Raw genomic sequence first — 13,496 nt, 5'->3', positions numbered from 1 at the left:
CCAGCTCTCTTTGGTGGGATGAGAGGCAGGAAGGGCATGGAGGCAGCAGAAAACCACAGTCCTAAGCAACTGATACCCAATCAGGAAATCCACCAGAATGAGAGTCAGCCCAGGGTTTCTTTCTCACAGCAGTGGCGATAGGTGTGGGGCAACATAAATTCATGAACATTTGACTGTGACCACACAAAGGAGGACAAACAGGTGGCCCAGTGGTTTGAAACACTCCTTTTTATCCACTCTGCTTTGACTGTAACAGAACCACCGCACATCCATTTGCACGGGCTCTCAGGCCCTGCCTGATTCCCTGCAGTCTTAGTGGGGTTGCCAAATACAGTGCTCCGTGCTGGCCAACATGCAGGGAAAAAAAGCAGTTTGGAGATGAGTCCTAGGGAGATGGTGATTTTCACTGCTGCGGGCTGAGGGCCACCAAGGTTCCCGTGCTTTTTGAGGCCTGAGCATTCTACTTGAACTATGGGAACTTACTAGTGTCCTCCTAATACATACTTTTTATTATTTAAATAACTGAAGGGTAGCAGGATTTGCCACCCCCAGATACGGCACTTTGGCATAATGATTAACTTGAGCCGAAGGCATCTGAGAAGAACTGATACGAGAAAAGCTCTCTGCTCTCCCCTATTTGCCTAAAAGTAGGACATAAGTTTATAAAGATGTACCCCACTCCTCTCTCTATCAGGAAGGTCAGAAGTTAACCACCGAGACTATTCTAGACCCTTATCAACCCAGAGAAGGCACCAGAAGAATCTACATAACGAACCTAGCTGAAATTAGCTCTTATCCACTATTGACTTTCCCATATGTTTGCCTTCCCATAATCTGCTGCCTGCCCCTAGAAACTCAAAGTCTTTTTCTTTAATCTTGTCACTTTACTAGAAAATTATTGTTCTTTGCTAAGATGCTATATAAGCTCTCTGTGTATTCCCAGGTACAAATGTGATATGCCTGTCAATAAGCCTCTGTTTGTTTTTCCCTTGCTAACCTATCTTTGTCTGTCTAATTTGCAGGATCCCAGTCAATGAACCTAAGATGAGTAGAAGAAAATGAAAATTTCCTCCCCTGCATAGGTCAGAGTCAGTTTTTCTTACTGGCAACCAAATAATAATAAAGTGTGGATGGGTGTGGGGATGGTCTAACCAGGGAATGTACACTAATGTTTCAGAAGTAACAGTTGCTACTTTTCTTCATTTGTTGTGTCTATATTTCCCACAATGAATAATGAATATTGTATTAATGTATTGCTTTTATGATACAATATGAAAATATAATCATAAAAGCAATAATGTATTGCTTTTATGATACAATATGAAAAGATAATCAAACTACTTTTACAATTGGGATCAGAGACAGAGATGGGGCCGGGCAGCTGGGATGCATTGGTGACCACAAGTGATTTTAATTTAGATCTGACCTTTTCGGGAGTTAAGGAAAAAAGTTGAGACAGGAAACACATGGGTTATTTAGTCTGATAAAAAGAAGGACACATATTTTTCTAAGAAGACAAGGTTTTTCCTGGCACTGAACTTGAGGATGAATTTTGTATGTGTGGGTTCTTGTTTAAGGTACACTGAGTAATCTAATAGATATCTTAAGATGTGTTTTTGCAAAAGACAGAATGTTCTTAAGATGATTTTTTTAGATTAGCATGCTGTAAAAATTATGAGACATCTTAATATGGTGGAAACATTTCTGCCAGAGACCAAAATAATAAGATCGAAGTAAGTTTCACTCTCCAGATATTACCCGATACAAGTAATAGGCCCTGGCTCCCACTCTCACCTACCTCAGAGCCAAATTCAGAATTTCATTGCTTCTTCCAAAGTAGATCCAAATTCACATTATTATAAAAAATGGACATATTTGTGGTTGGTTTGTGATTCACATCCCTCACCAAACAGCAAGAACTTAATCAAACTCATCCAGTAGAGTTTGTTCCTCTTTCCAGTTACTCCATTTTGTCCTTTCTCTTCCCCAGATTACTACAAATACTCTCTGTGTTCCAGGTTTAGCTTTTGTCCTCAGTTGAAGACAATCCAGCTCTTGTCTGTCTTGTTCAATAAGACAAAAGCCTAGTTTGGTTAGTGGAATAATTTCCATTTGTTGTTCTCAAGCAAGACCCTTAATGCCTTACCAACCTACCAAGAAATGAGATCTGAAAGTCTTCTGCTTTTGACATGATGGTGGACCAGATATCTCCTCTTACAAAAAAACCAGAACTTACAAAAAGCACAATTTTTATTATATTGCTTGTATCACAGCAAACAGAGAACTTTCCAAAGGAAAAAACAAAACCTCAGTGACTCTCGTGCCTCTGAGAAGACAGAGTTGAACAGGAGGGAAATGAAATTACAATATCAGCCCTGCAATCCAGAAACTAAGCTGTTAAGGTCAGTGGCAAGACGGAGGAGGGAGAGGAAGGGAGGGATGAGCCCAGGACTCCTGATGGTCCAAATATGGGTTAAAAGTGGTTGCAGGTTCGCAGCAATCCCAAGCTCCTGGAAGACGTGAATAAAAATCATATCTGCAGGAAGCATCCTCAACTTGGGCCACAGATTTTAAACAGATGAATATCAACCCAATGTCAGCTTACAATCAAAGATCACCAAAGCCATCTAGATAAAAGAAAAGAATGAGATTCCATACAAACAATAAACAATAAATTTAGACTACCAAGAACTCCAGATATTAGAATATCAGACAACAACTATAAAATAGCTATGGATGAAATGTCTAAAGAAACAAAAGATGAAATCACGATGATGTCGTAGGTCAAAAGAGACTATAAAATAGACTCAGGTGGCTATGAAAAAGAAGTTTAGAGTCAATGAGACCAAGTAGCAACAATCCCTTTCCAAAAAATATTTGGGGATAGAATCAAATATTCACCAGCAGTAGAATGGATAGGTTTTGGACAATAAAATACCATACTTCAATAAAAACTAGAGCTATATGCAATAATATAAATGCATCTCTCAATGCCAAACAAAAGAAACAAGATCCTCAAGAAATACAAATAATAGGATTCCATATAGTTCTAAAACAAGCAAAATTAAGCTACAGTAATCAAAACCGTATGGTACTGGCATAAAGACAGACATATAGACGATAGAAGAGAATAGAGAGCCCAGAAATAAACTCTTGCATATATGCTCAAATGATTTTCAGTGGGGCAAAGTATAGTCTTTTCAACAAACCGTGTTGGGAAAACTGAATATCCACATGCAATAGAATGAAGTTGAACTCTTAACTAACGCCATAAAAAATTAACTAAAAATGAATCAAAGCCTTAAATGTAAGACCTAAAACTGTAGAACTCTTAGAACAAAACATAGGGCAAAATCTCTGTGACATTAGATTTGGCAATGATTTCTTGAATATAACACCAACAGCTCAGGAAATAAAAGTAAAAATAGATTAATTTGACTACATCAAAATTAAAAACTTCTCTGTGTCAAAGGACACAATCAACAAAGTGAAAAGGCAACCCATAGAATTGGAGTAAATATTTGTAAATCATATACCTGATAAAGGTTAATATTTCAGAATATATAAAGAATTTCTACAACTCAACAACAAAAACTCAAATAACTATTTAAAAATGGGCAAATGATGTGAATAGACATTTCTTTAAAGAAGATATAAAAATGGCCAATAAGGTGCAGCCACTGTGGAAAACAGTAGGCAAGTTCCACAGAAAACTGAAAATAGAACTACCATATGATCCAGCGATCCCACTCTTGGGCATAAACACGGACAAAACTATAGTGGTTAGAGATACACTTCTGTGTGTGCATTAACACGTGCATATAAATTACAAAGGAAAACACAGTTATTATCAAACAGTCAAGATAATGGTCATCTCCAGGAAGAGGGAGACGTTTATGCTATGGAAGGGCGTATGTGGTTTCTAGGCTGCTGAGAATATCCTATTTCTTGACTTGGGTGATGGTTACACACACATTCACTTTGTAATTTTTCTTTAAACTGTTCCTATGTTTTATTCATATATATAAAAGTTTTAATGTTTTTCTTTAAAACGTGTGTATACATTTACACATATATATGTGTATATATACACAGTAGTGAATAAAACATAGAAACAGTTTAAAGAAAAATTACAAAGTGAATGTGTGTGTATATATGTATATGCATGTATATATGTATATGCATGTACATATGTATATGCATATGTATATATACATATCTATGTATACGTATGAGTTTATTTCTTTTTCCTTCTGTAACAAATTACAACGAAGTTAGTGGCTTAAAACAACATAAATTTATCTTACAGTTTGGAGCTCAAAATGTTTCTTCTGATGGCTCTGGGCGATCCCTTTCCCTGCCTTTTCTAGCTTCTAGAGGCCACTTGTACTCTTGGCTCGTGGCTCCATCATCTATCTTCGAAACCAGCAACGTAGCATCTTCCAATGTCTCTCTCTGCTTCTGTCATCACATCGCCTTTTCCGGATTCTGACCCCCATGCCTCCCTCTTACAAGGACCCTTGTGGTTACACTGGGCCCAACTGAATAATCAGGATAATCTCCCATTTCAAGATCCTTAATTTAATCACACTTGCAGGGGTTCTCTTGCCATGTAAGGTAATAGGATCATATTCACAAATTCCAGGGATTAGGCTGTGGACATCTTTGGGAAGCCATTGTTCAGCTTACTGCAAAGTGTTTAATTTTGGGGGGTCAATTTTTGTATTTTTTATTAAGTTTTGAGATTTCTTCATCTGTTTTAGTCTTAATACAGAAGTGATCTGCAAATGTTTTCTCCGGATATATGCCTTGTCTTTTCATTTTCTTAGTGGTGCCTTTTGAGGACCTCAGTTGTTAATTTTGAAGAATTCCAATTCGTTTTTCTTCTGGATCATGATTTGCTGTCATAGCTAAGAAATCTTTGCCTAATCTAAGATCTCAACAAAATTTTTTCCTATTTTTCTTCTGCAAGTTTCTTTTTTTAAATTAATTTATTTATTTCTTTTTGGCTGCCTTGGGTCTTTGTTGCTGCGCGCGGCTTTCTCTAGTTGCGGCGAGCAGGGGCTACTCTTTGTTGCGGTGCGCAGGCTTCTCATTGTGGTGGCTTCTCTTGTAGAGCACGGGCTCGAGGCACAGGGGCTTCAGTAGTTGTGGCTCGCGGGCTCTAGAGCGCAGGCTCAGTAGTTGTGGCGCACAGGCTTAGTTGCTCTGTGGCATGTGGGATCTTCCTGGACCAGGGCTCGAACCTGTGTCCCCTGCATTGGCAGACAGATTCTTAACCACTGTGCCACCCGGGAAGCCCAGCAAGTTTTTTAGTTTTAAGCTTTACATTTAGAGTTATTATCTATTTTGAGTTAATTTTTATATAAGGTGTGAGTCATAGGTCTTAAAAAATTTAAGGTTTAACCATATGGTATCATTTATATGTGGAATCTAAAATATGACACAAATCACCTTATCTACGAAACAGAAACAGACTCACAGACATAGAGAACAGACTTGTGGTTGCCAAGGGGAAAGGTAGAGGTGAGGGAAGGATGGATTGGGAGGTTGGGGTTAGCAGATGCAAACTATTATATATAGAGTGGATAAACAACAAGGTCCTACTGTATAGCACGGGGAACCATATTCAATATCCTGTGCTAAATCATAATGGAAAAGAATATGAAAAAGAATATATATGTATAACTGAATCACTTTTCTGTACAGCAGTAATTAATGCAACATTGTAAAGCAACAATACTTCAATAAAATACATTTTAAAAATAAAAATTTAAATCTTGAATGAATGATGCAAAGACCAAAATATAGTGAGAATTTATCAGCTGCAGGGGTGGTTAGTATTGGATGCTCTATACTAGCAGCCTCTTGGCCATAGTATTCCTTCCAGAACACCTAGGTTTCTGTCTTCAAGTATGACGACTATACTGAAGATGAAAATTATATTTGTGTTCAACAAAACATAAAAAATCCCTAAACAATGTCCCAAAATAACAACAAACAAAAACACCTTCCTTAGAAACCAGTTTGTGATGATAAATATTCTTTTCTCTACCACATTTTAAAATGTTTAAATAAAGGTTTTATTACAGACACTGAACAAGAATAAGACCAACTTACATTGTACTCTTTGTTTGAGGAGTTAGCTAAGGAGACCTGAACTGAACAGTATACTTTTTTCTATCCCGGTGCTATTTAAATCGATGTCTTAGAATATTGCTTGTTTGGCTGGTCCCTTAATGCATCTCTTTGTTTATGTGTCTCTTCTCAGGTTTCCATGATGGAAAGAGATTTCCCCCTTATTATTATATTCTAATATTTTGATCTTATTTGGTTGAAATTTGGGAGAGGAGGGAAGTGAAATAGGAGTTCTCAAAACACTCTGGACCTTTAAATGCTTAAAAATTTTTTTTATGTCTACGTCTGCCTTTTTGATGTTGTCCACTGTGTTTGCTTTATACAAATAGTATAAAGCAAATACAGATAATTTCTAAATGAGCACTCTCAAATGCTAAATGCTACAGGATCAGAGATGGGAGAACATGGGTCCTGGCACTAGGTAGGTCTGGGCTTCAATCCCAGCTTTGGTGCTTATCAGACTTTAGAGAGTTTCTTAGTCTTGCTGAGCCTCAGATTTCCCTTCTGCTAAATGGAGAAAATTATACCTTCCTTGGATGCACAGACTAGGTGCTTTATAAACCTAGTTATTTGGAGGAGGCCATGGGGCTTGAGAGGAGGCAGAATTCGGGGCTGGATCTTGAGGGATGGATGGGATGCTTTCTCTGACTTTTGCTTTTCACCAGCTTCTTCGTCTCTGTGACAAAGTAGCATCCCTGCTCCACTGCCTGCCTTTGCTGTTACCATGGTGATCCAGGTTCCATTTAGCCAGAGTTTGTGACAGGACAGATTGGTTTTGCGATTTGTGAAATCTCACTCTCTAAAATAAGGACCAGGCAGTCACGGCAGCAGTAACAACATGGTGTTGGGTAGAGCTTCTGCAACCTCTCAGTCACACAGTAAGTGGAGAAGCTATTGTCAGCCTGGGTTGGTGCTGTCTTCTTTTTAATATATATATTTTAATTTTTTTGGTTGCGTTGGGTCTTTGTTGCTGCGCGTGGGCTTTTCTCTAGCTGCGACGAGTGGGGGCTACTCTTCGTTGTGGTGCATGGGCTTCTCACTGCGGTGGCTTCTCTTGTTGCAGAGCACGGGCTCTAGGCGCACAGGCTTCAGTAGTTGTGGTGCGTGGGCTCAGTAGTTGTGGTGCTCGGGCTTAGTTGCTCCGCGGCATGTGGGACCTTCCCGTACCAGGGATTGAACCCGTGTCCCCTGCATTGGCAGGCAGATTCTTATCCACTGCGCCACCAGGGAAGTCCCGGTGCTGTCTTCTTATTTTTTTTTTTTTAATTTTTATTGGAGTATAGTTGATGTACAATGTTGTGTTAGTTTCAGGTATACAGCAAAGTGAATCAGTTATACATTTACATATATCCACTCTTTTTTAGATTCTTTTCCCATATAGGCCATTACAGAGTATTGAGTAGAGTTCCCTGTGCTATACAGTAGGTCTTTATTAGTTATCTATTTTATATGTAGTAGTGTGTATACGTCAATCCCAATCTCCCAATTTATCTCTGTCCCACCCTTATCCCCAGGTAACCATAAGGTTGTGTTCTACATCTATAACTCTATTTCTGTTTTGTAGATAAGTTCATTTGTACCCTTTTTAGGAGGGGCTGTCTTCTGGACTGATAAGATATAGCAGTTGAAGATTGCCATTAGCTTTTGTTTCACTTTCCTTCAGTTTCTTTTTTACATCACATGCCTTCGTGTTCCGCCCTTTCTACCATCAAAGGCCTGCTCTTAGCTCATTTGTTCTTACTCAGCTGACATAGTAGAAGTCATGTAGTGGGCCTTAAACTTAGAGGTTTCTTAGAATTGGTTTCAGAAAACTTTTTATTATGGAAAATTTCAAACATTAAAAAGTAGACACTACTCATCACCCAACCTCAGTAATTATCAATTCTTGGCCAATGTTTACCTCTTTGCAATTTCACCCTCACCCATATTTTTGAAGCAAATCCCAGAAATTGTATCACTTAGTCCATAAATAATTCAATAGAATCCCTAAAAGATAAGAATCGGTAAAAAAAAAAAAAGATAAGAATCGGTGTGTGTGTGTGTGTGTGTGTGTGTGTGTGTGTGTGTGTGTAAAACAGGACCACAATACCATTTACAATGACCTTGGAGATACCCTTCATCACTCTTGGAGAAATTATGAAGAATAAAATTATTGACTTGTGTTTCTTCTCATGAAGGTTTAACTGAAACAAGAATTTCTTTCCTGTAATAAAAATCTAGAAAATTAAACAAAATATATGTGACAACTATTGCTAGACAGTGGATGGCAGGCAGCATAGGACTGTGAAATACACAAGGGGAGCCCTATGGTAGAGTCCCAGCTTGCCGTCTGTGGCCACTTCCAGGCTGTGGTGCAGGAAGGAGAATGGAAACAGAGCCTAGTGGACACACTGGATTGAGGAGCAGAGATCAGAATTATTGGAGACTGGCTAGAATTTGCAGGGCAGAATATCAGTGAGGGGGGGATTGGCAGGGGGACCGGTGGTGGGGAGAGAGAGAGAGAATGAGGATGCTCTGGATATCTGCAGGGCAGTCGCTGAGAATCTTTGGCTAACTGATCGTGTGGAGTGAAATTCCATGAGATGAGGAAAGAACCACCAGAAAGCACTAGGTTGAATAATTCCTGGAACTCACACAAGGCTGGGAATGGTTTGCATTGCTAGCAACCAGAGTGGAAAGACCTTGTAATAGTTGCAGCTCCTTTGTTGTACATTACCTTTGATTTGGTGAAAATAAGCAGTTAATGGGCCAAAGTCTATAAAAAAAAAAAAACTTATGTAGATAAGTATTGTCTGAATTAGAGCCCTGATACAGAGCCCACCCTATGATAACCGGTTAGCAGGAACCGTCTTCTATTAAATCTCATCATTCTGAGTGATATAAAGATAGGCAATGCTGTAACCCTATCTTTTAAGTTTATTTCTCAATGAATTTTAACCATTTTTGGATCAGCTGTAAGCTTCTCCTCATCTGTCCATTTGTTATATAGGAAATAGAAAAAAATATGTCTTTCTCTGCTTCACTATATGTACTTTTAGCTGTTATCTAACTATGATCAGAAAGCTTAATACAAACACCTTAAAAGCCGTTATTTTTTATCAGCATCCTTCCACTCAAAATTATTGATTGGTATTCAACAACTTCATAGGGAAGACCAAGATGATTAATTACTTTTGGTATATTACTTTTCAATCTTCTGTCTTAGTGGGATCACTATGATTCTGTGTTGTTTAACATCCGCCTATCTACTGCATCCCACTCCCAGCTTTGTTCAGGGCCTTTTTTTTCTTACTGTGGCACGTTCATGTCCCTAAGAGCATCTAGAACACTATACTTCGGGAAGCAGATAATAGAGCTATCCTAGTAATGTCTGCTTTTGTACTCTTCTAGTTCAAAATCACTATTGCCTATGATATACAACCTTGATTAATCATTCACAAATTTATATATATATAAATTTTAGAGTGGACCACCAACTGTTTTCCAAGAAGAATCTCTGTCCTGGCATAAAAAAAACCCTGCAACCACCAAATGCAGAAGTGGTATATTCATCTGTAAGGTGTGAATTATTTGTGCATTTGACTGGAGTTAGCCTGTGAAGAGGGAAGCAATATTAATCTTTTTACACAAAGGATAATATGCAGTGTCATAGTTGTGTACCCTGCTCTTTTCCACTTAGCAACATACTCATTCATCCATTCATTTATCATTTAAATATTATTTATAGAGTTCTTAATAAGTGCCAGGTCCTGTTCTAGATGCTGGGCATGCAGCCTGCCTTTTGATGTTTGTCTTGCCACAAGAGTAGCTCCTGGCAATCCAATTGGCAGGACTCAATGGGACTGAGTCTAGCAGTAAGGTTACTCTGTTGATGGAAACAGGTCATGGAAAGCAGCACACAAACTTCTTTGGGCTCATCAGTGATCCAGTAGGGAGTCCAAACATAGTTTCCATGAACAAGGTCAGGGTATGTGTGATTCATCTTGAAAAAGAGACCTTTCTGCCCTAGTTCCCCTCCTGTCTCTTTATATGATTCCAGTTATGTCAGCCCAAGGCTTGAGTGCCCATTTGCTACTCTCTCAGTAAACAAGACAGATAACAAAAATGTAGTATGTAGTGGTCCACGTTTATGCAAGGAAGTAGAGCTGTGAGGAAGCAAACCCAGGATCAGCTCCCCAAGCAAGTCTGCTACTCACCCTTTACTTACACACATGCACTCGAGGGGGAGACAGACAAAACAAATTGTGTATCGGTAGGTGCTATGATGACCAAGAAGGAGAAAGAAATAGAGGATGATGCAAGGTGCTACTTTATACTTTGAGGAGGGGAGTCCTTGTATACTTGTTATTCGCACACCGGTAAGTATATCCGTAGGATTTTTGCTCAGAAGCAGATTTGCCGGGTCAAAGAATATGAGCTTTTTGGAATTTTGATTTAGCCAAATTTCCTTCTGTAGCGTTTGCTCTCCTTTATACTCCTACCAGCCACGTGCCTATTTCCCTACATCTTCAGCAACACAGGATGCCATCTAACTTTTGACTCTGAGCCATCTGATATGTAAAGAATTGCATCTCATCTTTTTTCGGGTTCACACATTTTTCATAAGTTTAAGAATCATTTGAACTTCCTTTCCCATGACCTGTTCATGTTCTCTAACCATTTTCTATTGTCTTTACCTTATTTCTTTGTATGAATGTTTAGTACATCAAGGAAATAATTCTTTTGCCTGGGATATGTAATAAAATATTTTTTTCGATTTGACACATTTTTTGCTTTTTTCATACATAGTTTTTTTTTTTAACTTTTATGTAATTTAATCTATCAACCTCTTATGGCATCACCACTGTGGGATTATAAAAATAATTTTATCTCATGTTTTCTGAGAGGAATTTCCAGATATCATTTTTAGTATTTATATTTTGATCCATCTCTGGAATTTATTTTGACATAAGGTGTGAAATGTAGAATATATATATATCTGTAGAATATATATATCTGCTTTTTCTATATGTCTATCATCACTTTGATGTATTGAATAACAACTTGATATAATTTCAGAGCATATACATCTGCTCTTAATTGGCCACCTAGAATATGCATGCTTTAGGCCTTTGCCAAAGATTATAACCTCAAATTTTTACTGCTAAACTTTTATCTTAAGCACTTTGATGAAAGATGATTTACATGGAAGATTGTTTAAAGGATATTCTTCTGAGATTTTATATAGGTGTGTGTGTGTTCAAGTTTTATTTCTGCATTAAGACAGAGAGTTTTATATATAACTCCTATTGGTTTTTGTTTTTTTTTTTTTTTTTGCGGTATGCGGGCCTCTCACTGTTGTGGCCTCTCCCGTTGTGGAGCACAGGCTCCGGAGGCGCAGGCTCAGCGGCCATGGCTCATGGGCCCCTCCGGGGCATGTGGGATCTTCCCGGACTGGGGCACGAACCCGTGTCCCCTGCATCAGCAGGCGGACTCTCAACCACTGCGCCACCAGGGAAGCCCTAAGAAGGTGAGCCCTTTGAAGGTGAGCATTTATTTCCTTACCTCAGATTTGTTGAGAGATTTTAAGAAATTGCTATACAGAATCCAAGATTGCATTTATCGTAGAGATATTTTATTCAGTGACTTCTGTATAGAAAACACAGTAAGCGTTTTTTTTTTAAAAAATGAAGAGTCAATGAAGCTTTGTTTCTTCTTTTGAAATGGTGACTCTTTTTGGGGTGGGGTTGATGTGAATTTAATGATGGATTTCTCTTGGCTGCCAAGCGCCTGAGGGACGGTATGCCAGGTATTGTGTGGAGCTTGTAGGCTCTGGAATGAGACAGATCTGGATCAAATCCCATCCAATTGTCCTTATGAGCTGAGCTGCCTTGGGCAAGCCATTTATTTATTTATTTGTTTATTTATTTATTATCTGAGTGTTCTCATTTATTTTTATGAATAATGTTTGTCCTTTAAATAATTTTTTAATTGAACGACAGTTGATTTACAATGTTTCAGGTGTACAGCAAAGTGATTCAGTTATACATACATATAGATTTTTTTCCATTATAGGTTATTACTGGATATTGAATATGGTTGCCTGTGCTATACATTAGGTCCTTGTGATTTATCTATTTTATATATAATACTGTGTATCTGTTAATCCTGAATTCCTAATTTATAACTCTTCCTCCTTTCCCCTTTGGTAACTATAAGTTTGTTTTCTGTGTCTGAGTCTGTTTTGTAAATAAATTCATTTGTATCATTTTTTAGATTCCACATATAAGTGATATCATATTATATTTGTCTTCCTCTGTCTGACTGACTTCACTTAATATGATAATCTCTAGGTCCTTAGGCAAGTCACATAACTTTTCTGTGCTCACTGCCTCACCCGCAAGCCAGGTATAATAACCAGTTGCCTCGTTAGATTGGGAGGATTAGATGAGGTTAAAATAAATGAAGGGTTAGCACAATGCCAAAACATAGTAAGCGTTCAATAAATCTTAGCTTATTATTATTATTGATTCGTGTTGATCAAAGTGTTAAGAAGTATGCCATTTTAAAAATGGTTTATAGCATTTGGAAGATTAACGTAAGTCTTAGATGCATTGACATCTGTCCTTCCCAGGAGGAGCTGAATTATTTCTCTTTTGCTATTGTCCTTAACATCCTAGAAACCAGGGGCTTGAAAAAGATCAAACTGTCAAAAAACAAACAAACAAAGCAAATGAGAGTGAATCCTGTTCATTTCATAGAATCATAGAATCTAGGTGTCAGAAAGGAATTTAGATGTTATTTGGTCCAGTTTCCCTTCCCAGAGTTATTTGCTAAATATTTAAATAAACCCCAATTTTAACTTTTTTCCCCTATAAATGAGACTAAGGTGTCTTTTTTTTGGCGGTACGCGGGCCTCTCACTGTTGTGGCCTCTCCCGTTGCGGAGCACAGGCTCCGGACGCGCAGGCTCAGTGGCCATGGCTCACGGGCCCAGCCACTCCGCGGCATGTGGGATCTTCCCGGACCGGGGCACGAACCCGCGTCCCCTTCATCGGCAGGTGGACTCTCAACCACTGCGCCACCAGGGAAGCCCTACGGTGTCTTTTGAAAGAAATGGGAAGTCAGTTTGAATCGGAACGAAATGTATATTTATTATTTCTAATTTGTCAAATATTTACAGAACCAAATCAGGATCTGATATTTCACTTGGTTTAATTCTTTTGGGAAACAATTTCCTCCATCTTTCATGGGAGGTTAGCTGCTAGCGGGTGGGAGATCTCACAGCGCTCCTGGCACCCACTCAGATCTGGTACCCACTGTGGTCCTGCACAACCAGGCAGTAATCAGCAACCACTGCCGCTGCTGCAGAGAGGACGT

Source organism: Tursiops truncatus, chromosome 14 (assembly GCF_011762595.2).
Source record: "Tursiops truncatus isolate mTurTru1 chromosome 14, mTurTru1.mat.Y, whole genome shotgun sequence".
Taxonomy (NCBI): domain Eukaryota; kingdom Metazoa; phylum Chordata; class Mammalia; order Artiodactyla; family Delphinidae; genus Tursiops; species Tursiops truncatus.
This window is presented reverse-complemented; position numbering follows the sequence as displayed.